Below are 27,376 nucleotides of genomic sequence, written 5' to 3'. Positions count from 1 at the left end.
ACGCAGGGCATATGCGGTGGAACCCAAAGCGACGCAAAGTGATTTCGAATGTCAGATTTTTGCACTTGATTACTCTTTGGGGCCTTGATTTTGGGAGCATGATAGAGCGCTGCGTATGCAAGCGCATCAGCTTTTTCCTTTCCTGAGATACCAATGTGGGAAGGAATCCATTGAAACTTTACTGTGAAGCCTTTGTTGTTGAGCTCTTTCACGATGGCTAGTGATTTGCGTGGGAACTTGAGGGATGGCAAACCACGGTATATTTGTTGTAATGCGGCCTTTGAGTCCGTAAGGACAACCACATTCTGCAGAGGCAAAGTCTTTAATTTGCGCAGAGCAGAAGCTATTGCTGCGCCTTCCACAACTGTCGACGAGGCTATACAGCCCAGACGGCCAGACCACGTATATCTTAGAGAGGGAATATAGAATGCAGCTGCACAGCGGTCTTCGTCTGCCTTGACAGAGCCATCTGTGTATACTTGTAGGTGACTCGGGTAAATCGTGTTCAGGTGTTCCAGGACTAATGACTTGGCTTCTGCAGATGGAATGCAGCTCTTTGATTGCAATCGTGGTACACTTAAGTTGCATATGATGTCCTCGAATGTCCAGGGTGGTTCTATCCTTTCCCTCTGTCTCGAGCAGCGCAATCCTAATACGCGAAGCGTGTTCAATGCTGCATAAAAATGTGAGCGTGGTTCTGTCATGTGAAACTCCAGGATTTAATGTAATTCTTTAAAGGTACCAGAACGAAACCCTGGATGTAGTTGTGGTGGATAGTAGCTACAGGCAAGTTTATTTAGCCTGGCCATCGAGGCCGGCGATTGTTTCACCTAAGCTTCAGTATCACCGCACGCTCAGCAAATAAGTGTCTCTGTAGGAACGCAAGAAGTGAAGCTTCCTTGCAAGCTATCACCAACCCTTCTCGAAACACACAAAGAGTTGCAGTCACGCATGCGGAAGGATGCAGGCCTATAGTAGAAGGTGTGGAGGCCATCTTTACGTAAGAATAGCAGTGGCTCATAGAACGTATCGTTCATAAGACAGCACCGATGAATCTGTTTGGTCAGTCCATAGATTGGCTCTGAGATCGTCGTTCCTGGAAATAGCCACAACTCAGCTAGCTTTCAAGTAGAGTGGTTTGCTGGGCAAATTGGTGCCTGGTAAGAATATGATAATCCCAGCGGGTGAAAAAACATGAGATTTGTCCTTCGACCTTTCTTTCACTTGTGTTCGCGTTTCTTGGCCGGCTGGAAGCACCATACCTTCACAGCTATAACTGTGTTTAAGTCATATATTTCGGACCACCGTATGTTCGGAAGAGATCCGAAGTTTACGCTGTATTACACGATTGCCGTGAAGAGTTACTTGTCTATCGGTCGTTGTAGTTGCTAGGCGATCGTCGTAAAAGAGTCAGTCAATAGCTCTCCCCGCCATGCTCTGCTGGCGCCGGCATCGAAACAACGCGCAGTACTTCTTGCGCAACTTGCCATATGACGACCTTGGCGGCTGTTCGATACAATATCGGATCCACCCCGTTTGACACCGACGCGCATGGACCATGAAGCGTCTCGTTGATGAGCCCTTATGGCAGCATGCGAACGGGCCAAGAACTTTCTCGTGTAACTTCCTTAAGCAGATCGGGATTCCCTATTGAACATTCGCACGATGACCCTGACAGGGGTTTATAGGCCAATTTTTCATCGGACTCTTTAGGATAGCGTGCGTCGTGTGAAAATTTATTGTTTAGTGGAGAGGGCTGGATATTTCTCATTGGGATGCTTTAAATGTGCTAGCTGAACCCGTCATACTTTTTTCTCCCTACAGCTTGCGCTTGATGAGAAAAAAATCCCGTCAGAAGTTTTTTTATTGTTCCGGTTAAGTCTGACGGCGGCTGTACGCAACGTCAGTGCGGCGCAATCGTGGAGAATTAAATTTCATTTCATCTCGAAGGGAGAAGAAATGGGGAGTGAGAAAAAATAATTGCGCAGGAACAGCTTGACGAAGCCCGGTCCCTTTATGCACAGTTCGGTGGCACTGAATAAATATAAGGAACGATTGGGAGATGCAGTCAGACAGTCGACTGCAAACGCTGCTGTACCAATGTACTGCATTTCGCACATGAAACCATAAGGTGTTCTTAAAAAAATAATAACAAAGCAAGAAGTACAACTGGAAAGCAGGCGCGTGTAACACGCGTTTATAAACATGTTGTTTCATAGGGGTGAAACAGAAACACGAGAAAAGAAATACCGTAAGATTTACGGATAGGAATGCAGTATAGTAATGCTGTCCAACTTCTGCGGGAAACATTTGTGAGAATGGCCGGCTGGAGAGACAGAAAATGATAAATGAAAGGCAGGGAGATTAACCAGGACTGAGCCCGGTTGATTGCCTGTGGGAAGAGAAAATTGGATGGGGGAATGGAAAATAGGAGGGAAAGATTAAGAGAAGAAGGGAAAGTCCTCTGTAATATCGCCGACGGGGTATCAACTGTAGCAAGTAAAACACGTACCGGAGAGAAACACGCCCTGCCCATCCTGCCCTTTCTTTCATCCTCTGCTTGTGCGTTCTAACGAATGCGGTACGAAGCGCCACTGCGTCGTGCCTTTATTTACTGTAACCACTCTGTGAAGACCTGTGGTATAAGTTTGTGTGTAGTGGCAGTCGAACATTTTAGCCTTTTCAATAACAAACTGTGATGGGCTGTCAGTTAATGTTTCAACGTTACACAATGTTATTCCAAGGGGCCAGCAGACTAAATTGAAGGAAAAAACAGCGTATTAAGGTGATATTTTGTGCATTTGTTCTAGTGATATTTATTGTACTTCAAGAGAAATTATTTACCGATTTAGTTTTCTGTCAGTCATGCCGCGTTTCATCACGAAGAGTTTTTGTCACTTCCCCAAAACACTAGAAAAAGTTTATTATTAGCTGCAGACGTTACGAGGCAAAACTACTCATTTACCCCTGCGGTCAGAAGGCGACACGTGGAATGTCCCGTGAATTATGGTAGTGCCTCTCGCCGCGGTAGCCCGGTGGTTTTGGCGCTGCGCGGCTGAGCTCGTGGTCGGGGGATCGAATTCCAGCCGCAGCGACCGCATTTAGATCGGGGCGACACGCAAAAACGCTCGTGTACTTAAATTAAGGCGCCCGTTAAGGAACTCCGGGTGGACAAAATTAATCCAGAGTCCTCCACCACAGCAAGCCTCATGATAAGATCGTGGTTTTCGCTTGTAAAACCCCAGAAAGAGAAAAATAAATCTTAATTTCTAACCAGGCGCTTTTTCGTCGCCCAGAGGTGGGTCACCTCCTTATTTCCGATAGCCTGGCTTGTAGTGACGCCAGAATTTTTTTTCGTCCTCGTTGAGAGAGATAAAGAGGAAAGGCAGGGAGGTTAACGAGATATCAGTCTCCGGTTTGCTACCCTACACTGGAGATGGGAGATAGGGGTTAGAAAGAGGACAGAAAAGAAAACGTTAAAAAACACGCACACACGGAGGCACATACACTCACGAGGCGTTCCAGTTAAAGACGTTCACAAAGGCCGGTAGATCGCAAAAGGCGCAATAGTGCTTGCACGGCCTACTGTGACGGTAGGTTCTTTCGATGGTGCAAAATTCTTTTTTCCGGTAGCGGTTGGTCGTCCAGCTGGTCAAGTTCGTGGCGAAGGCATTCCCTCTGTGGACTGTACTGCGGGCAGGCGCACAAAATATGGCCAATCGATTCTTCATGGCCGCAGTGGTCACAGGTCGCGGTGTCGGTCATCCCTATGCGGAATGCATAGGCTTTGGTAAAGGCAACGCCCAACCACAGCCGATATAAAAGTGTGGCGTCTCTACGGCGAAGCTGTGATGGCGCTCGAAGTCTTAATGTGGGATCATGTGAGTACAGTCGCGTATTTCTTAATTGCGGCTCATTCCATTGCGACGCGGTGCACTGCCGAGCAAGAAGGCGGAGCTTCCGTGCTGCGTCAGTCCGAAAGGCACATTGAACCCGCGACCTCGTGATTAGGCCTTGCCTTTGCCATATATGGCTGATTTTTGTTTGTTACCACGAACACAATTGAAATAGCCCAATTTGCAGCCTTATTTCTCTTTGACCTTCATTTTCTCAATTAATAATCAGCCCATTACCGAATTAGGAAGCACTTTTTCGGCATTGGGGTTTTGAAAGACTACTTTATCAGTCTAAGCCGATTTAGTATTTCTGTTCAGTGTCCCTTTAATTTCCCAGCAGCTGAGTGTCCCTGTTTTTTGCCCCCTTGCCACTACTGGACAGTATTGGCAATGACAGATCGCGTACACAAATACGTAAGCCTTGAGTGAAGCTATTAAAGTGAGTGGCTGTAATTTCACTACTGCTGCTTCGCAAGTGTCGTGGAAACCCATCTCCGGCACTTGCGCTCACTCCAGCGCTCACGACGCTCACGGATAAAGGAGCTTTGCCTTGCGCGCCTTTCTCTCCTCCTCCTCGGCTGGTCCTCGGACGTGGTCGAATACTCGCTACTGGCCGCTTTTTGCACGCCTATGGGGCATTTCGACCTGCCATATGGTGGCAAAGACGTTTAAGTAAATATTAAACACAGCGTATCATGCGCGGCGCAGCCTGTGCCAGGATTAAAAAAAAGCAGTTGCTAATCGATGGCGTTATACTGCGCTTAATCTTTCAACATTTTCTCAATATCGTCTTGTAAACATAGCAGGGCAATAATCCTCAGTGCACACCTATGATTATCGCAAATTGTAGCAATTATAACACAACATTTTGTTGAAAATGATCACTTTGGAAAGTCAGAATGCATGTTGAATCTAGAAAGACAAAGTTTAGGCAGCAACCATCATGCCGATGCTGGCTGAACCGCCGTATTTGCAGCTCCCGTACGCAGTGTAGCACTGGAGTCCTAGTAATTTCTGTAGCAAATTCGATGTCGCTGCCTTCGCCGTGGTAGTAGTCCAATGCTGGATGAAAGCATCTCCTGACGATCTCCAATTTTATCAACGCTTTGTCAAAGCCTTTTGTAAAATCCTTTTCTACATTGACTGCAATACCAAAAGCAGCGGACATGAGTTCTCTCTCAGCGACCTCCATCACCCTTGTCTTGCGTCAGCTGGTCTCAACCAATCTCCGCAAATCTCGTCACAACAACGTAATCTGTGCCATTTTTCAGCACGCCCGTACTGTTATTCAAATGGATGACTGACTATCTTGTCTTCGCTTTAAGCCCAACGTTTCCTCCTGCAGCCAACTAGAATATCAGCTATACTTGTACTTGGTTTCTAATTTGCGCTGCCATCTTTGTATTTCCTTTCTTACACAAACATTTATTTTTCGGAGCTAGCCTTCGAAAGCCATGCACTTGTAGTTTACCTACTTTACAATTACGTCATCCAAGCATTCCACGATTGCACGCAAAAAAAATGAATAATAAATAAATACAAACTAACGTCTACCGAGCACTGTGTGGAGGTAAACACCACCGGGAGGACAACATTGACAACTTGCATATTTGTAAACACGAGCACAGTGCAGGCACAAAATGCAGATGACTACGTTCACACATTTCTTCCTCACTGTTCGCTGCTTCGAATAATACATTTGCCAACTAACTGTTGAAAACTTGAATACGCCTGTCTACTGCGGAGAAAGTTCACACCGGTAATATTTGCCTTCTCACAGCGACACCCGTTGCGCGTGCTCACTTTCCCGCTCGTTTTCACGTACACCGGTACCGTTGCTGGAATCCGAAAATTGTTTGCGAGAAAATCACTACGAAACGAAAGAAAGAAACATTCTCAATGTACCGCGAGGATTCCAGCTTACTACTGCAGATTGGCAGCCCATAATTCTACTTGAACTAGGAAAGCACAGCGCCAACTAAGACGATCACGAGCGGGAGAACTACACAGGACAAGCGCCAACTTAATCTATTTTTATTCACAGAAAAATCGGCAAATATAAGGGAAATCACAGACATGCACACAAGGACCACAATGCCAAACGGTTCAAGATATGACATTTCGCTTTTAAAGAGGGTCACAGAAGTATCACTAACACAGTTTTTGCCTCTTTGGAATGCTTTTAAAACCTCACGTGCCTTTGTGTGTCTGCTTCTGCCTAGGATCTTTATCTCTCAAAGCCATGGTTCACACTTCTTGCAGTAGAGGCATTGTTTCCGTGGTGAATATTCTGCCGCCCGGTCACACATTTCCTTCAATTTGCTGATTTTTCAGTGAACAAAAATAGATGAAGTTGGCGCTTGTCTTGTGTGTTTCTCCCGCTCGTGATCGTCGTAATTGGCACTGTTCTTTCCTAGTTCAAGTCAAGTATGCACCATCTAACCAAAATGAATGTTGTTCTGAACCATAATTCTGCCTTCTAGCTATTCCGCTTTTTATTTTTTCTTTAATGCATGGGAAGCAAGACTGGTAAGATATTACACTGTGCCAATGCTACACAACTGGAGAACACCGATCCCGGAGAGCGTGATCGTGCCAGCAGCTGCCATGATTGGCTAACGCCCGCTCAACGTCACGTGTACTGAATAGTGCTGACATCCGCACCGCCTTCCGTGTTGTGGCACGTCGCCTTTCCAGTTGCGGAGGCGTTCCTAAATTTTCTCCCCCCCCCCCCCCCCCCACACACGCATTGACAATGCCTGAGTGCGTCTGCTTCATCTTCATTAGTCTTCTCTAAACGCTAGGCTTCTTCGCATGTTTACTGGCTGGCGTTGACGTCGTTTAATTTTCTTCAAGGATAGCGTGAAAGCTAATAACGGAGTAGCCCAAATATGCATTTGAGAAAAGTCGTGTAGATCCAGTACTAAGAAGCTAAAGGGTTGCTTTAGTCGAACTGTTGGCTAAGTTCAGATAGGTGTAAGGGGAGGAAGAAAGCCGGGTTTTTCCGCTTCACCACCGGAAGGTACAACTTCAGCGAATGAATACCAATTTCAGTTCTTGTGCTTCTCGATTCTTCGCTCGGACCTGCTAATGCTCACTCCAACAAACACTGTAGGAAACGTTCGAAACGTTACAGCTTGCTATACTTCGTCAGTTAGCAGGCTGATCAGCTTCAGGCTGGTCCGGGGTGGTTATTACACTACATATATTCATTTTAGTCGCAATAAACTTAGTATCAATCAATCAATCAATCAATCAATCAATCAATCAATCAATCAATCAATCAATCAATCAATCAATCAATCAATCAATCAATCAATCAATCAATCAATCAATCAATCAATCAATCAATCAATCTCTCCATTTATCTGTCTGTCTGTCTGTCTCAACTGGTAATTTTTCTCTAAAACCAATTTAAACTAATATTAGCGTCGTAGTATGACCTACAGGCTTTTCTCGCTTAGAATAATTCTGGACTCTGAACGCTGCCGCCATTTTGGCCGCTTTTTTGGCTGACACAAGCGGTAGCTTCTTTCTATAGGTGCTGCACGCTTTTAGTGACAAAGAGTGCGACCTGACGTAGCGGAAAACGTTTCCTAATGTCAAAGCCGGGATTGCACTGCCCGCATCTTTCGAGCATCGTTCTTCCGGAACACAACGGTTGCCGGTTTTAAACTTGTCTCTCCGCTTCTTCCACTCAGCTGAGCGGCTCCGCGAGGCCCGCATTAGCATTTCTCACTCCCGCGTGTGCAGCACAGCGTGCCGAGCCAGGCGCGAGATGGTTCGATGCACACGCTCCATTGACAAACAAGTCGGCTGCCTCGCTCCATCCGAACGGGCAACGGAGACATCGAGATCACTCCTCGCTCTGCGACGGTGCCCAAGCGAAGGGCGCACGACTGCACTCTACGCGGAAGAAAGGGCAGGGTGATATAAACGTCGCCGGCAAACACTGGGGACCCAGTAGTAATATGCAGCGTTAGAGGATGTTTCTTCACTGGTGAATACGCAAGAAGTAACGCTGAAGGGATACTTAAGGAATGCTAAAGGAGTCAGATCAGGTAAATCGAAGATTGCAATGACTGAACGACGGCGCAAGGTGCGCTATATTCAGCAGTGATACGCAGGGGGGCGATCTTATCACGGTTCGAAAAGCAAACTGTTCGTTTGCTTTCGCGTGATTCACCAGAATTGCGCTTTTGTCAGCCAAAACGCAATTTTGATCAATCACGCGAGGGAAAACGAACCAACCGCTTCCTGAACCGTGATAAGCTCGCACTTGAGGTCTCGCTCGTTTCGTTTCGTGCGGGCAGTCTTCGCTGCTAAGAACAAAACAACGCGTTATTTTTTACCTGGTGCATAAGCAACGTAAGTATTAGTAAACATACGTTCGTAAAATACCCAAAAGAGCCCCCCTTGTCATGAGGCGGCTTGGTTAGCTAGAAGATACTCGAGAACGAAACACCAGTGGCGACACCGCCTTGAAGTTCCCGCGCCTGGTCGCCGTGGCGTAATGTATTTTGATGGCTCTGTCCTAGTTAATTGGTGATCGGCTAAGATAGACTGCATTGTATTCTAAAGAAACCAAAGACTGGGCTAAATGTGCTATAATGTAAATCTATTCCAAACTACAGAGTCGTCACACCGCAAGACACTCAAGGCACTCTCCAAAATTTTGCGTTCGAGTGCCTTATTAGAGACATTCTAGTTCTCACGGACGTTCCCGACCTCCTCTATATATTTTTCTTGTCTTTGCTTTTTCTCCCCTATTCCTTCCGTCTTTCATTTCCCCTTACCTTTCCCCCAGTGCAGGGTATACCTAAACAGAATCTTCTCCGGTTAACCTCCCTGCCTTTTCCATCTCGTTTACCTTCCTCTCTATTCCAAACTTATCCATTCCAACTGTGCAATCACCCTTCCGCAATTGCTCAAAAAAAATTTTCTGGCCACCCCTACTTCGCCTGTCTGTCACGCGACGTCAAGAAAACCGCGATAGCTCACTATCCGATATGACATTTACACACTGAATATGCATGAAACTGACCGAACAAAAAAAAAAAATTATTATTCGACGCCTTTTCGCCATAAGCTCTCTGCTAATGGTCAAAAGATTTCGTGCTGCGCCCACCTCGTATCTCTGTCACGCGGCGTAAAAGAAAAACCGCGAAAACTCACCGCGTCAAAGTGACGTATGCGCGTTAAAGATGCAGTAACAGGCCGAACAAAACTGAATGTTTTTTCTCAGTAGCCGGAGACTAATTAATTTAATTATGGAGTTTTACGTGCCAAAACCACTTTCTGATTATGAGGCACGCCGTAGTGGAGGACTCCGGAAATTTAGACCACCTGGGGATCTTTAACGTGCACCTAAATCTAAGTACACGGGTGTTTTCGCATTTCGCCCTTTTCGAAATGCGGCCGCCGTGGCCGGGATTCGATCCCGCGACCTCGTGCTCAGCAGCCCAACACCATAGCCACTGAGCAACCACGGCGGGTAGCCGGAGACTGCCCCGTTCCGAAAGGAATAGAAGATATGGCTGCCCGCCGATCGCTTAGACGCTCGCTACTAGCAGTTGCCGGAGAGCATGGATTTATTTGCGTATAATAAAATTTTTTGGTGGCAATATAACATTATCAAGCCTTTTCGGCGTGAATAAGACATTGCTCTGCCAACTTTTCTTTGCTGAGAATCCGTTTTAGCAGGATTCTTAACTTTCCGTAGTACGCCGCCGCGATCTTCGACGAGCCACCGCGAGCTAAGTAAGGGCAAGCGGACCAATCGTAGACGCCGGCAGCACCCTCCTCACCTTCCTCACCCGGTTATCTCTTTTCACTGCGCTGGCTCGGCCCCATCGAAATTCTCTCCGCTTAAGCGTGCTCCTCGCCGATTGTCAGCCCAATTAGATAAGAAAAAAAAAACCGTCAATGTATGCAATGTTATTCGTTTTGAAAGCAAACAAAAGTGATCTCTTATAAACGAGGAAAGCGTTTGAGTGGGCTGTTCGGACATTGTTGCGGGTCACCGCCCGATGCTAGTAGCGCTGGCGGTTGCGTAAATGTGACGTAAAAAAATTATTGGGTTTTACGTGCCAAAACCACGATCTGATTATGAGGCACGCCATAGTGGGGAAGGGGGGGGGGGGGCTCCTGAATCTTTTCACCACCAGGGTTTTTTAACGTGCACCTAAGTGTAAGTACACAGGTGTTTTGGCATTTCGTCCCCCTCGAAATGCGGCCGCAATGAAATTTCACATCAGTAAATTGGAATAAAAAGAGATTGCAATAGTTTTACGTTATAGGGTCCTTAGTTTCGAAATTGTACTGCTGCGACAACTGCTCAAATAAGAAACAGTACTTTGAAATCAGTTACGTCACACTAACGTACCGCCACTGGGGTTCGGGCGGAAAATTCAAAGAAACAAAGTTCGGCCTTGATTTCTTCTTCTAGTGAATAACCAGCCCTTTACCGTGAAATTAACGAAACTATTAAAAAAATAATGTTCTGTCTGTATAAGCTCAGTGTGCCTCTAAACGGAGACAAAACAACACCAAATCGGCTTAAACTGTTTAGCACGTCATTCTTTCAAAACCGTATTTCTATTGATTTAGCAGGAAAAAAATATTACTCAAGAAAATGAAGGTAAGACTCCATTTCAGTCTCTCGCCGAAACCTGAACGTCGGTACGCCACTGTGACGTTAACAACATATTTTCTCGTATTCGGGCCTTCTTAGCGCAGAGAAAGTTGCCTAAGTTAGCTGATTTGATTCTTCTATTTCTTTTTACCGACGAATATGTCCTTGATTGCAGATAAACACTTAATTCCACCCTAGACGCCATGTCGAAATCTTTGACGGGATAATTAGCTGGAGCGTGAACACCATGGCGGCGCCATGGAAAGTCGCCTCTGCAGAACTACCATCGGTATTTCAACTGTAGATTTTTGAGGTTGATCGGCCGATCAAAAACACCGACTTGACGTTTCGTATTGCAGCCTCGTTATAGAGCAACATACTGAGGACAATGTCAGCGTGAAAAGCCATTAAGCAAAAAAAAAAAAACCTCTCGGTGAAGTGGGGCTCTAAGGTGACATTGAAGTGATGATCTGGTGGGACACTTTTAACCTAACTCGTTACAGTGATGCGCAGAAGTGGAACTTCGAAGTGGCACAACAAGGTGGTATTCCGAAGTGACATATTAAACTGACATTCCAGAGTGGTGTTTCTAATTGACGTTCCAAATTGTCTCTCAAAGGGATGCCCCTAAATGACCCGAATGGTTACCCCAAAATTATACCTCAGTGGCATCTTTTGACAACTGGTTCAGCTACCGTACTTTATACACGGTCAATATAAAATTTGGCAGTTTCGCGATAGCGAAAAGGTTTAGATTAGTGATCAAGGTCTTCGGACGGTGTTGTAACGTCAGGAAGGAAGCACGTTGATGGGTGAAGTTTGTTAGATAAATAAAAGAAAGGCAGGGACGTTAATGAGGGCTGAGTCCGGTTGGTTGTACCTGCAATGGAAAGGGGGAAAGGGTTCGTTGGTTCCAGAGGGCACTCAGGGTCTAAGAAGGAAGGAAGGAAAAAAGTGGAGAAGGAAGCGCAGGGAGGTTAACCAGTTTAGCTTAACCGGTTTGCTACCCTACACATGGGAACGGGATGGGGGGGATGATAGATGGGGAGAAGAGATAGAGAGAGTACATAACACGGCACACACATCGTTAGAGACAGTCCGTCACTCTTGCGCGGTACGTGACATCAATGTCACAGTCGCTTGTCCAAGCCCGTCTTCTTCATAAACCGAAGTAGTCCCTCCGTCACCTTCAGATGCGATGTCTTCTGTCGGCAGTATGTGAAAATAGTTGCAACTGACAATGGTCTATTGTCAAGATGTGCTAGAACGGATGCCAGGAACTGTCTCTGAACATTATATTCAGGACAGTAGCACAGAATGTGTTCCAGCGTCTCCTCGCAGAGACAGGCATGGCAGAGAGTGTTGTCGGCCATTCCAATGCGAAATTAGTAAGATTTCATGAAGGCCAGCCCTAGCCATAAGCGATAAAGCAGGGTGCCTCACTTCGGCGGTGTCCAGTTGGCATACAGAGATGCATCAAAGAGGGCAGGTCGTATTGACGATTGCTCGGGTTGTCTGGCTGCTAGGTGTGCACCATAGAGAGAGCGTGATCTCCCGTGCAAGCACTCGAAGTCTGCTGGCTACTTCGGACCGTGAAAGTGGTATGGCCTCTTCCTGTGTGTCTTCAAGAGCTGCCCAAGCGGCTTTATCGGCGTCTTCATTTCCTATGACGCCGCAGTGACTTGGCAGCCGCTGAAACGTCACGTGATGTCCTTTCTCATGTGATGTATGGAGTAGGCATCTAATATCGAACACGAGCTGCTCGAATGGCCCGCGACGCAGAGCTGATAGCACAGATTGTAGGGCTGCCTTTGAGTCACTGAAGATTGAACATTGTCGAGGTGGTTCCCGATTGACGAAACAAAGTGCAGCGCGAAGAGAAGCTAGTTCCGCAGATTTCGATGTCGTTGGGTGGTCAGTCCTAAAGATGATGGTAATAGCTCTTGGTGGGACGACCACAGCACCGGACGAACACTGGATGCTTGTGGAACCATCAGTATAAAAATGTACACTGTCCGCGTACCTCTCGTGCAGAAGTAGACACAGTTGTTTCAGCACAGGCGACGACAGCTCAGACTTTTTCCCGACTCCTGGTACGCTGAGATGGACTGTGGCTTCTTCTTAGACGCAGAAGTACAACGACAAACTTACCTCGGGCTTCACCACTGCGTCTAAGAAGATTATTATGTGCGTGATGGTATCGTATACAGCCTAACTATCTTAAACAAAACCATATGTACTTAGCCTTTGTTAACTATATTAAAAAACAGCGGCTGTAATTTCGGAATTACAAGCTACTCCAGTGTTCAAGGCATGGTCGTTTGACGGGAACGTCTGGATCAACAATGCCTTAGAAATTCACAGTACTTAAGTCAGGTATCTAACCTGTACTGCGTTTTCCCTAAACATCGTATGCCACGCTGTTCAAGGCTAGATAGATAATTCAAGAGTACGCTAAAGGTTTTGATAAGTTTAGCATTAATCAGCGCTTGTCTCCCACTCGATCACTCCGACGTCGCTAAATAACTTGGAAGAATATTTCTTTTCTCCAATACGATGTGTACCTCAGATAACTTTATTTTCGTCTTCGACTCCATCGCGCAGTGTCTGAAAGTGGCGGCAGCATTGTAGCCACCACTGCACACACGCTTGCGTCGCAACAATGTCCAGCACCCCAGCGCCCGCGGGCCTGTATAGCGTGGCGAGATAGTTGCTTCACCGCATACATTGTGCAACGTAATTTTCGCCCGTCTCTCGCTCTTTCTGTCTCTCTCACTCTTTGCCTGCCGCCACTTCGGAGCTCGCACGACCGTGAAATTTCTGCCTGTGTCGAGTTTGGGTTTTCGATCCTCTGCAGAGTCAATCAAGCGGCCTGTCTGAAGCCAATCTGTTGTGTAGTTTTGCGGGCGTGGTTGCTCAAGAAGCGAACGCAATAACGTTGGCCGAGGAGGGCACACGGTCTTTCCAGAGAGTTCGAAATGCGGACGCGATGGAGAAGCAAGCTCGAAGGAACAGTTTCAGATCCTAGATGGTCTGATGTACTTCCCCATGTTCATTTCTAGACGTCGCAGAAGCTCTTTTGAAGCTGCTTGAAAGTCTGCAGAAGTCTAGCTAGCCTTTATTCACAGTCTTTGGAAGTTGGACGTAAGTTTCATTTGCATGAGCTTGCAAACTATAGGGGCGGATTCTGAAGATTTACAAGGCAATGGGACACGGCTGAAAGAGGCAAAATCAAAGAGGAGATATCGATGCGCAACGCAGTGAAAAAGAAAATGTTGAGTTGCATTGCGCCGTTTTAACGATTTTTGATGCGTTGTTTTGGGTTTGGGGCTCGATAACGTAATCGCTGTTCAGTGTGCTCGTAATGTGGCGTTGTCACAGCGGTCCAATGAACCGCAAATGTAACATGTTGGAGTGTCATGTATGGACGTCTGTTTTCTTTTTTCTTTTTTTCTTGCGTGGTTCGGTGTTCGAATTTTTTTTTTGACAGGGAAAGAGGATAAAGGGCTTAGTTGCTGAAAAGTTCTGCATCGCCAAGGCGTGCTATTTCAACGTGATCATCTCGCTTCAATGCGCGCTTGCATTTGAGATAAAATTGAATGATGTCCGGTCTATTCATCCCTGTTTATCTTAAATATTAATTCTTTTCAGCGTAGATATTGGCTTTTACGATTTGCTCTTGTATTGCTTTGAGACATCAATAAACGGGTGGTGGCCAAATTGAAAATCTAAATCTATTTAAGCGGACCAACAGCTGGAGTCCGACTTTGTTTTTTCGTGTAGCAATTCGTGTATAACGTGAACACTTCCGTGAAATGATTTTATTCGATAAACTGATTTAACTATACTTACGCTGAAAGTATAGGAAGATTATGACGCAGCCGCTTATGCAACGTTTAATTGTCGTTTATGAAGAAATGGTGATGGCGTGGGACGCGAAAAAAATGAAGCGATGACGAACATTCCTATAGGGCACACACGTTCCACTCGGTCACATATGTAGTGGAGGCTAAGCAATTTTTACAATGCTGACAAAAATGCAGAGCAAGCACACGAAGGAGTGATTTTAGGTTACAATATCAGTAACATTAATAAAAACGCTATTCTAATTACGCTAAATGAAAAAAAAAGTTATCTTTCTCTTTTTTTACTGTCGTGTTTGTGGTGCACGTCTACATTAGAAACTTGAAGACAATCGTATTAGAAGACAACTTCGTTTGATTCTTTTACAACGCTTGCGTTCCGAGATAGTCGTCATCAAGCTTGGCATCCAGCGTGCTAATTTCGCATTCAGAAGTGGGAGCCTCGACGCAAACACCCTGTGTGACGCAGCCGATTCCGCATAGCACGCCAGTGCTGCGCAGAGGCGAGCAGCTGCGCTCTTTCTATCGGCTGGCGAAAACAGGAGCGGCTTCTCCCTTTCTTAAGCAGCAAACTACGTCGCACGGAGTGTTTGTACACGTGTTGAGACTTCAGCCTGTTCGTGTAGTGTGGAACTCACACCGCTCTGTTAGTCATTTCTCCCTGAACCATGCGTCGACCGTATAAGCGATGGACGTACTTCTTACTGTCCGAGAAACGTTTTTCATCCATGTCTTTTTTCCAACATAAATGCAAGACAGCTGAATAAACTAAAGTGACTGAATGGGTCGCGCAGTTGCCAACCGAATAAGAGCACAACATAAATTTCCCTCCCAGTCAAGCGAAACAGGGAAGCGCGTTTTTAATACGGCGACCACACGAAGGGTGAGCTGCTGTCTTCGACGCGCTTAGGCGAGGTGTCGTCGCGTCGTTAAAGAGTCCTTATTTTTAACTCTTCAGTGAATGAGCTAGCTGCAGAACGCGCTCAAGTGCCATTTGTCTTAGACGTTGTAGGCGGATCATTCTGCTGTAACCGGTAATTATGCCGCAGCTAATTGAGTGGCCGACACAACGTGCACATTATACTCAAACATATGGAACAGAAAAAGAACGCTATAGTGCCGTTAAAATACGCACGGATACACTTTGGGGGCTTTGCTAAGTGTGAAAGCAGTCGTCTAAACTCTTGCCGTGTCGGTATACGAATGCATTGCCAGGGTGCGCACCATGGAAATGTTATGTTTTGCCATAGTGTACGTGGCGAATGTGATTTAGGTTTGCATAAAAAGCATCGTGTGCGGCGATGCAGCACGCCGAGGGGTGCGGCCGAATGGGTTTGATAAGCGGCGGTGTAAGTCGGCACAGTAAGTGGGCACTTTAAGAATCACTCAACAATTTATATTTTTCAGGGTACACCACTAACAGTAATGCACATTTTTAATTACATTTCCACATATCACAACACACAGAAAGAAACACTTCCGCGACTTATACAAATTACATATACCTCCAAACCCCGCTTTAATTTTCGGAGATGATGCGCCCTGTGCTCCAAACGGAAATGATGAACTTTCGAGACGAAAGTGGATTTTTGAATAAGAATGTTATTACCATTGGTTTCGTAACATCTGGGGAGTAGCGCAGCGTGGCCTAAGTCGCCTTGGTGCCGATAAGCCCAACTACATTTACTTTTCGAGGATATGCGCTCACTCACACTTGTGTCCATGCACTGACCCTCATCAGCAGTCCTATAAATCTGGCCCGCTCACTGGCTTCCATTCGCGTTCATGCTCGCTTGCACTCCCTAAGCCCATCGTCACTTTCTCATACACTAACAATTCTGAAATGCGTGTGAGTGAGTGTGCTAATAAGTATGCCGATCTATGACCGGCGATGCAGATGCATTTCTTGGCTCCGTTGCTCTTTATTTGCTGGCCTAATAAGCGTTATATCTGACTATTAAAAAATGAGTGATCCGAGACAAAACGACAGATTTTTCTGACCAAGCTACAGATAAATATCGTGGACACCGAAATTTGTGCGATCAATTGGCAATACGACCATTACTTAACATTCGCAAACTTACCTTTATGGCGCAGCTATTGGGGGCGTTTTGTAATTGCAGGAATGTAGACAGCCAGTGCATAAAGCATAACTATCTAGTAGAAATTCTGTGCTTTGCGCTGCGTTCGAGAAGTACGGACCCAAAATGTGCCGTTATGAATGCATTACTCGTCCAATAAAAACAGCTACAGAAAATTCATCGCCCCACTCGTTGTCTCAATGGATACGTGTTAATGTGTTGATGAGCACGAGGTTTCGAATTCGATTCTCAGCAACCCCATCTTGATGGGACCGAAATGGAAACACGCTCGTGAACCTAGATTTATGCGCACGTTACAGGACCCCAGGCGGTCATAATTAATTCAGAGCCCGCCAATACTGCGTCGCTTATAAGCGGGTCTATCTCGACATGGTGGCGACACTGCAGGAACCGGTGGTGTGCTCGATCACGTGTTTGTCCGTAGGATCAGGCACTTTAGACCTCACACGTATACATCGTACTTCTCCATCCATCACCCTCTGCTCGTCGCCATCAGCGACAGGTGTGAATACGATACACTGTTGTCTACTAGTGCTGCCGAACCGATGGACATTGGCTAGGACGCCGATGTTATCGCCGAGATGGGCCATGCGGCGCGACGAATTATATGAAAACGCGAACGGAAAAATTAAGGGGTATCGTTTCAAAATACGGCTACTTATCAGGATCTCACTTTTCAGTGCCATGCTACGATAACTGTCACATGTGGCTTGTAGTTCGGTATGCATGGCACCGTTTGCTTATGTATATTTTGCTGCATTGTGAGAAAAAAATGGGGCAGGGCAGGCATGTCATGCAGATGACCAGTGGACCATTACAGTTACAGAATGGGTGCCAAGGGAAGGGAAGTGCAGTCGAGGACGGCAGGTAATTAGGTGGGGTGATGAAATTAGTAAATGTGCAGGCGCAAGTTCCAATCAGCTTGCGCAAAACAATGGTAATTGGAGATCGCTGGGAGAGGTCTTCGTCTTGCAGTGGACACAAAAAAGAAAAAAAAAGAGGGCGATGATTATGATGATTATATTGCGTGCAGGGTTTGTGTCAAAGAGAAAAAGAAATGAGGTGAGAAACACGGTATTCGCCGCCAGATAAGAGGGAAGAGCGTGGGACGTGGCGATCATTCTAGTTGATGAGAGTAACGTGCTGCGTTATGTGTTATTAGAAAGAACGAAGGAGAGCGAGAGAAAGGGATTCGACGCAGCAGCAGCGCATAGGCAGTCGTGCTAGATATAGGGTGACCGCCACGCGATGGTCTACAGTCGACGTATGACACGCTATCAACGAGATCCCATCAAGTAACGCTTTTTATGCGTGCGCAAGTGAGGTGGAATTCTCAGAATTAGTTTGAGCTCGCCATACGTGAGCTTAGAAGCAATAGAGTGACACACGCTGGCAGGCAATCTATATATGCGCGATGCGACGATCTGTTATCTGGCAAGGATATGGGCTATATAGGAAACCTAATCTCGTTGAAGGTTTGTGTCGATATTGTTCAAGAGCATCGACTGAGCCGGATCTTACGCGCCGCGGTAGCTTAGCAGCAGTGACCTTGTGCTCCTGAGTTCGAAGTCGTGGGTTCGATGCCGACAGCGCGCGTTGGCCGCATTCCGATGGCGACAGAATGAGAAAGAAAAAAAAACACGCTCCTATACCGTGGATTACGAGCACGTTACAGAACCCCAGGTGATCAAAATGAATCCGAAGCTCCCACTACGGCGTGCACCTCGTAACGAGACCGTGATTTTCGCATTGGAAACGCCAGAAATTAATTTTAACGCCAGCGCTTACTTCTTTCACTTATATATTTAGTTGGCTTAAGACGACCTCCCCCTCCCCCCCCCCCCGTTCCATAGTCGTAATGTTAGAAGATAAAAATTCCTCTAATGCCAGCCGACCGGAATAATAGTAAACGACAACAACTACGTACGTCCACTGCCAGCCATGCACTCAAGTGCCCCGGCACACTGTAGGCACCACTGTAGTGAAACAGCGTACTCGGTGCCAGCGTATAAGCGTAAGCGAACTTTGAAAAAACAATTACAGTGCGTGCACTACGCGCATTCTATGCGGTCAGAATTGCGTAACCTTACAATGAGAGAGAGAGAGAGAGAGAGAGAGAGAGAAAGAGAGAGATGAAGTGGAATTGCAGGGATGTTAACGAGCTATTAGTCTCCGGTTTGCTACCCTACACTGGGGTTGGGAGATAGGGGTTAGAAAGAGGACACAGAGAACAGGGTTAAAATGCACACGCTGAGACACATACATGAAGGGCGTTCCAGTTAGATACGTTCGCAAAGGCGGGTAGATCGCAAGAAGCGCAGTAGCTCTTGCATGGCTTCTTCTGTGACGTTAGGTCCTGTCGATAGTGTAGAATACCTTCTTGCGATAGTGGTCGGTCGTCCAGCTGGGTGAGCTCGTGGCAAAGGGATTCCCGCTGTGGACTGTACTGCGGGCAGTCGCGCAAAATATGGCCAATTGATTCTTCATGGCCGCGGTGGTCACAGGATGCGGTGTCGGCCATCGCTATGCGGAACGCATAGGCTCTGGTAAAAGCAACGCCCAACCACAGTCGATACAAAAGCGTGGCCTCTCCAGGGCGAAGCTGTGATGAGACTCGAAGGCTTAATATGGGAACAAGGAAGTGTAGTCGGGAATTCCTGAAATGTGGCTCATTCCGTTGCGACGTGGTGCACTGGCGAGCAAGAAGGCGGAGCTTCCGTGCTGTGTCAGTTCTAGAAAGTATAGGTACGTGGAGGTCCTCAGTATGGGATGAACGGGCAGCTTGATCGGCCCGTTCATTGCCGATAATCCCGCAGTGACTTGGAAGGCATTGGAATGTTCTTGCATGGCCTGCATCGCTTATATGGTGCATCGTCTCTGTAGTCTGAAATACTATAGCTGTTCGTGTGGTCCGCGTCATAGAGGTGATTACTGTGCTACTTGATTACTGTGCGGCTGCGGATAGTATTGACTACAGTGCCGTCTTTTTGGACTGGCATTAGTGGCGTGCCATTCTTACACACAGTTCGGATGGCTCCTATTAGATCCTCGAAACCATTGGCCTAGATTTTGATAAATACCGTGTACCTCGAGGGAATAATTTGTGCGTTTTATCTACATTTGCTTTCAGAACATTCAGAACTCTTCTGGATAAATTAAATGTAAATTTATTGCGTGACATACAGCCGTGGACAAAGTATCTATGTCAGGACGCACAAGTTTTTAGGGGTAATCATCGACCATGACCTCTGCTGGAGTCACCACGTGGCCTACTTAAAAGCGCCTGGCAACCATCTTTCAGTTTTTCAAGTTTCTCAGAGGAAAAACTTGGCGTAAACGCGATGATGCAGCTGTAGTGGACGCCGTTTCTCGGGTACCTGAGGTCCAGCTTAGAGGCTGACCAGCGCCTGCAGAAATAAGGTCAGTACACTAGAAAGTGCTCAGGCCCAGGCACTTAGGGTTTGTCTAGAGTTGCCGCGATGTGCATCAACATCAAAAACCATCGAAATTGCGCATGACTACCCAGTCAAGATTCACGTCGTTATGGAAGCGCTCAGAGCACCCGTACAGCAACATGCTCGCGCCCCTCTCCACTGTCTAGCCTCACTGCCAGAAGACCGACCGCGCGCCACTTTTCGTCAGGCGATACGGCCTTATCGTGTATACCTTCCATTACACAGCTGCAGCGAGTGTTCTGTTTCCCCTCGGTGCTTCGCCCTGCCACACGATTGGCTGAAAGTACCACGAATTCGAACGAAGGCACAACTGTTATCACCAGCTCTCAAACAAACTTCGCTGCTCTTGCTGTACGAAGACTACAACGATCATACCGATTTACCCAGTATTTTAGCGAACACTTTAAAATTAACAAAAAAATTGCCTGTGGCAGATAGCACTACCCTAGTCAGTGAGCGGGCCTACACGAACAGGCGGACATTACTTGAAAAAAAAAAGCGAAATGCATAATCGAATAATTAACATAATTTAACTTATTACCCTTTTAGTTAACAACCTTGTGGTGCATATTGCAATTTGCAAATTCAAGCTGGGGAGTTCGCAAGGTGGATCCACTTAAAACAAATTCACAGGATGACATCAGTTTCGAGATGCTAGTTTCCGAACTTTGCGAAGAAATGCATTCGCGTTCCAGTTACTCTTGTGCTTCAACGCATAAGGCGACATCTTTAAAGAAAGTAAGCGGAACGACAGCGCATTTTTACCGCAAGTTTGACGGCGCATATCTCGTAAATGATCTCATTCTCGCAATTATTTTCAAGTGCATATGCCTTGCAGTCTCACCCGCTATAGAATTTGTGCCAAAAGGACATCAGTTAGAAACTGAAGTGAATTTTTTGCTAATTAGTTGATTATGCGTTTAAATTTTTTGTGCAAGTAATGTCCGCCTCATCGAGCAGACCAGCTCATGGACTAGAATTTTGCTACCAGCCGCATGCAGGTTCTAAACATATTTTAATGTGTTCGCTGAAACACCTTGTATACAGTGATGGTTCAACCACCGCGGACGCTTCTGCAGGATCAGCGACGTTTCCTGCGAAAGTCACCGCCTTGAAGTTCAAGATATCTCATGAGACGACATCGACAGCCGCGGAGCTTGCTGCTCTTAGTGGCGTAGGGTGCTTAATTCGCGAGGAGCCACCTCAAAATTGGAGTGTTTTCAGTGACTCCACGGCAGTTGCTTTCTGCCTTACGCCGTGGACCCTACGAACGACTAGCTCTAAAAATATGGGAACTCTTTCATCACCTCGTTGAACAAGGACACGATGTCACATTGCAGTGGCTCCCTAGCCACTGGTGTAATGGGCAACGAAAATGCCAAAGAAGCACTGCCGATGTATCTGCTTGATCTACTCATGAAGAAGGCGTGCAACGACCACTCCCGCTGTAAAGAACAGATACAGCAGCGAAAATTCGAGTGCTTGCAAATTGTGTCGCGTAATCTTTGTGGAACACAGCTAGTTTCCAGCATACACGTCTACATCGAGTGGACCCTTCGACTTCGTCCTCCACCTGAACTATCCCGACCTAAAACAACGGTACTTTACTAACTGTGGTTCTGCGTCACATTTACAAAATTATTTGCTTTCCGCATCAAAAAGGAAGATGGCGCTGCGTGTGACCACTGCGGCAGCGAGGAAACTGTCGAACACGTTCTTTGCCGTTGTCCCCGATTCAGCGCACACAGGCAGTCAGTCACTGGCGACCGCGCTGGCACGTCTTGACGACCGACCGCTTTCGGAACAGACAGTCCTGGAACGCCGTCCTATAAAGTCGTCACACCATACGCCGGTCAAGGCACTTTCGGAATTTTGGCGTTCGAGTGGCCTATTACAGAGACTAGTCCTCACGGACGTTCTCAACCGCCTCTATTTATTTTTCTCGTGCCTTTGCTTGTTTTCTCCGCTATTCTTTCAGCCTTGCATTTACCTTTGCCCGTCCACCAGTGCAGCGTAACAAACCAGAATATTTTCGGGTTAAGTTCCCTACCTTCCTCACCCCGTTTATATATATATATATATATATATATATATATATATATATATATATATATATATATATATATATATATATATATATATATATATATATATATATATATATATACACAGAGAGAGAGAAAGAGAGAATAGTTCCTGTAGTCTTGGGATATCCGGTAAGAAAACGTGCGCATCATTGACGGCCAATTTCGCAACTTGCAGACCAGACACCCTCGTCCTTGGAAGCGCGTGCATCTTACGGCGTCGTGTACAGCTGCCAGTCTTCGAAGGACTGCCGCTGGTTGACCTCCGTTGCACACGACTGACCGAAGCAGCGCGTGGTTGAGGGAGTGTCATGAGAATGACGCAAGCCAGTTGCCTAACCTACTGATTGATTAATTGGATTAAATTCCTGGAACAATGGAATAAATTATTCATAATCCAATTTTGAAATGAGTAATTAAATAATTGATTGCTTAGTTGTTAATCTGCAGGAAATGTCGGAAGCAAGTAGTGCTTGTCGCCGGCTTCTCAACAGCGTTAGTTGTATGAATGGTTGAATCCTTGCGTTGAACTTTCAAGACCTTGCTCCCTTTGCCTTATTTATCTTCTTACTTGCGCGGCGGCTGCTTTCCGATGTGGGTTGAGTGAAAAACTTCGGATGTGCTTGGATCTAGGTGGATGGTAATGAACCACAACTAGCCTCTGGCCCGTGTGTCGCTTTCGGACGTTATTCGCCGAGATATAGGTTTTTAAATTTTGAAACAGGTTTTTGGGAAACAAGTTTTGAATTGTTATCATGGGATCAGTATCAGGTGTTGTTTCTGTGAACTTTGTGCTAGCATGTTGCGCCGTGTATTTTTATCTTGTGTTGCTATTTCTTATTTTTTTGTCGGTCTGTTGAAGGCGGCTGGTTTCTTTATATGTACTGTTTGACTAGGCGAGGAGTAACCGCGGCATCGCCCACGATGCCAAGCTCTTCTAAACACACGTGTACTAAAAAGGCAAATAAAACGCGCCTTCAGAAAAACACGTACGCCTGTGAAAGGGTAGCTGTCAGTCGCCAAGAGCCCGCCACCAGGCCAGTATAACCGTTAGTAATGGTGCATTCGACTGTTTCCTACCGAGCTCCGATTCGGTGTGCAGCATTTTGGAGCCTTCTCAAGATGGCAGCCAGAAGGCTTTTCCCAAAGCGATGTCGAAGGAGCCACGTGACCGGCATTCGGTTGGATGTCAGTCGCACTTCCAGCTCGAAGGCGAGAGCGTCTCCGGGCGCTGCGAGCTTGCGGCGTGGCGCTCGAATGAACCAGGCGAGTGTAAACCGCCCCCGCGATCTAGAGGATTCGCGGGGGTGACTATAGTTACCAATTAAGCTTGGCTCGTTCGCGAAAGCAGAGTTGGTGAAGTTTCCGAAACGGTAAGGGCGAGGGCACAGTTTTCGCAGCTCTGGCTAGAACTTAGGCTTTCCGGCTTCGCTTACGCGACACACATTACTTTGTATTCAGCTTCAGACACGTGTTTCGACGACGACACGTTTACAAGCTCCTCCGCGATCCTCAACTGTTTATACATGGGGATTAAAAAATAAATCTTCGTATAAAGAATTGATAAAAGTGTTCTTTATCATTCTCGGACGCGGTTACATATTCGCTCAAAACTGACCTTTAACGTCAGGGGCGGTTAGGTTCACATTTTCATTATTCTCTCACTCGTGTTTATTATTACCTCGGTTTTGGTAATTTTCGAATAATCCTCGCTTCTTAATTGTCTCGCGCGATTTTGTCCTTGAAATGTACGTGTATCTGGAGTCAGAAGTATGCAGACCATTGGTTCTGCGAAAAAAAAAAAAAGGTAAACATCTTCAATGCCTTGGCATGTAACCTCAAACTGTACTGTGCAGACGTACCATGACAAAGCAGTGCGCTCGTCTGTTTCAGATTGTCGGCTCGAGTTTCCAAGAATTTTTTTATTTTGCCAGCGCCTATTCTCCGCACACGTTTCATCACGTGTACACACGTAGTTGTGCTGTGATTTTCTGCTTGGGCTGGTGACCTTGGCCTGTAGTATATTCAAAGAAAAGGGATCATTTGACGACATATAAAGTAAATCCGTAAAAAAAGAAAAAGCCGAAGGCTCCCATCAAAATGTCTTTAAAAAAAAAATAAATATTAAGTGGAAACCGAAACGTCTAATATTTATCAGCAACACCTTTCTGGTCGACGCACTTCTTTTCCCTTTGAAGACCTATTGAAATACGTAAATAAATGTGGCGCGAACTCTTCGAAAGTAGCGACATATATTAGGTAATGCTGGTGCAGATAAGCCATGGCATGAATCTTAATACCCTGTGGACCACTGTTATTATTTCTTTTTTGGTTCTCGCCTTGAGGCCTTCTGCAGTATCCACCACTTTTGGAGCATGCAAATGTTCGAGTGGTTATGAGATGAGATCCATATAACCAGACGTCACTGGAGGCACTGGGAGAGGGGGAAAAAGAAAGACATTGTACCGGACGTCTTGACTGGCTCCGTGCCATGGTAAAGTTCAAAGCTATGCGATACTAAATACACCTGAAGTATATTCATTACCGCTTCCCAAAAGACAATGCACAATTTTCTTTAAGACAGTGGAATCGGGACATTGAGGTCTTGTTTTATTCGGAGATGCTATATTAGTGACGGTATATATGAGTAAATATGCGAAGAGCACTAACTACTAATTTTCAGATATTGCACATTTAAATGCTGATTCATCACTATATGGAACATGTTGTGATTTAAGGATTGGAATTAAAAATTTGAGAGGGCCCGAGGGAAATGCTTTCAACATGAGGCTGTAGCCATTGATAGGACCGGCCGGCTGCCCTCTACCCTCGAAGCCAATCATTCACCCGACGCACGTCCATCCTACTACGAACTATCATACATTTGGTGACGCGGGCTTTTATTTTAGGTCCCATTGGCAGCGCTTGCCTGTTCCAGTTTTTTGTGTACGATGATAAATAGAATAGAAAAAAATATAAGTCAGTAAATTTTCTACCGGTTTGAAATGGCTCCACAATTCTTTTCAGCAAGTGTATACCCACAACATCGCTTCCTGATCGGCTCGACCGTTGAGCCTCATCGAGCCGTGAAACGGGCTCAATCCAATCCGTTTCAAGCAGTTTTCAAATCGTCGCTTCGGAAATGGCCACCAGAGGCCTTTTTAGTAACAACTAATCTGATTTCCTATTTTTCTCTCCCTTCCTATTCGCTCGGGCACCACCGCGGTGCTTCCGTCGCTGAGCTTACGGTGGCGGGACGCACCGAATGATAACAAATAAAAGAATGGAAAATGATATGCATCCCTGCAAATTCGTACGCAGGCGTGTGCTACACATAGGCAGCTATCGCGCGAGGTTCACGCACGCGTGTCCTTCCCATGGCTTAAGCATTTTGAAAGTGCTAGCGCACATTTCTTCTCGGTCTTGCTTCTTGCTGTTTGTTTGCACAGAAGCCTCGTGTTCCGGGCGTCCGCTCAAAGCGAAGAAAGAAATGCCCGTGCCGCGATTGCTTCGTTACAAGTGCCGTCTTTGCGAATGCTTAACAGCTTGCGAAGTGCTCCTGAGACACGCGGCTTATCGCCCGCGCGTTCCTTTGCGCAAACACGCTACTTTTGGGCATTCTGGAAGTTTGTGCCAAATCCGTGCAGCGGGATGAAACGACACCTGGGCGCGCATATACGCCGTCCACCGCCTGAGCGCGCTCGCACCAAACGCGTGCGAGTGAAGATAGCTTTCGACTGGGAGTGATACACACAAATGGCTCTCTGTACAGGATACGCTGCTCCACTTCTCTCGAGTGCTGCTGCAATCATGAAAGTAAGGACATTCTTCCTGAGTGCTCAAAGTACGCTTAAGAAAAAAGAACGTCAGCGAAAAAAAGCTCTGGACAAGAGCCATCTTTAGAATGCAAAAATTAATTGGAGCGTGGTCAGCAAGTCAACTACAGCAAAAGGTAAACATGATTTCAAAATACATTTTACTCAACACAGAATTGGAATAGCGTTTGTGATGAGTAGTGCTGTTTAGTTATATATGAAGTGACGCGCCTATGCTCTAGATGAAACTTGTACGCATATTAAGTGCTTGAAGGACTCTCGCATTAACGTAGGTCATCAAAATATATATATTATTCGGCATGGGCAGACGTCAGGGTTCTGTCCGTTGCGATGTTATATTTACTTGTTTCAATAAATGTGTTATGATATTTTTATTTTTTCATTATCATTTAGTCCTTTTCTTCCCAGAATAACACTGATAAATTGTGTAGCCGAAGCACTTGTTAACTCAGTTTCTTTGCAATAAGCTCTGCACAACAGAACAGAGCGGAAGACACAAATCCTTGCGATAGAACACACGCACGCACGCGCACGCTCAGAAACTTATAAGGGGCGCTGTTTGTTTTCCGAGCAAAAGCGTGTTTGGTCAAATCGAGCAAAAGCTATGTGGCGGCGCTGCGGTCTATCCGTTGCTCGACTGACTTGCACGTGACAGTACAAGGACGTCCCGACTTTAACAGGTCGCTGTCTGTCTTTCTTACTCCTACTTGTAAACGATTCTGAACTATGCGGCCTTCAAGCGGCGTTATTTCCACTGTTGCCATGAGCGCTTTTAGCGGGGAACACTTACTGCAGGTGGTTGTACACTACGCTTTAAGAAATGCCCTTCTTTCTTTACAGATATTTTGTTCCCTCACGCACGCACGCACGCACGCACGCACGCACGCACGCACACACACACACACATGCACGCACACGCGCACACGCACACACACACACATACACACACACAAGCATATACAGCATCTATTAGAATTATTTGATCGCAACAGCTGCGAAGCTCTACTACAAGCGGCCAGATCTCGTGGCATTGTGACTTTTACGCTGGCCAGTACGTGTGCGCCACCTGGGCAGATTTAGTTGGCCAGGCACACTTGGTCTCAATTGGAGAAGTGACACTGATTATAAGCCTAGAGCGCGGAGAGTTTCCCCGTGTCAGCTGCCTTCATGCGATGCTCCCAGAAGAGAGACTACAGTGATAAGAAAACAAGGCCTACGCCTGCTGCTGGCTTTCCTCCGTGGTATTCGTGCGATGCCGGGATCGGCCCGGCATAGCACTATCTTCGGGATCGGCCCACATATGGGGAGTTTTTTGCTTACCACGCCAACGACACGCAAATTTTCTTGGGTGGTAGAGGTATACAGCTTCGCTGTAAAACAACGCCATCACCATAAACTACCGTTTGTCGTCACAGCTTATAGGTTCAATGACCTAGCATTTTCGACTTGTCACGTTTAGTGCGATTGTATTGGAGGCGGACCTCACACTTTTGTAGGTGTCCGCCT

The sequence above is a fragment of the Dermacentor albipictus genome, chromosome 9, assembly GCF_038994185.2.
Source record: "Dermacentor albipictus isolate Rhodes 1998 colony chromosome 9, USDA_Dalb.pri_finalv2, whole genome shotgun sequence".
NCBI classification, from domain to species: Eukaryota; Metazoa; Arthropoda; class Arachnida; order Ixodida; family Ixodidae; genus Dermacentor; species Dermacentor albipictus.
This window is presented reverse-complemented; position numbering follows the sequence as displayed.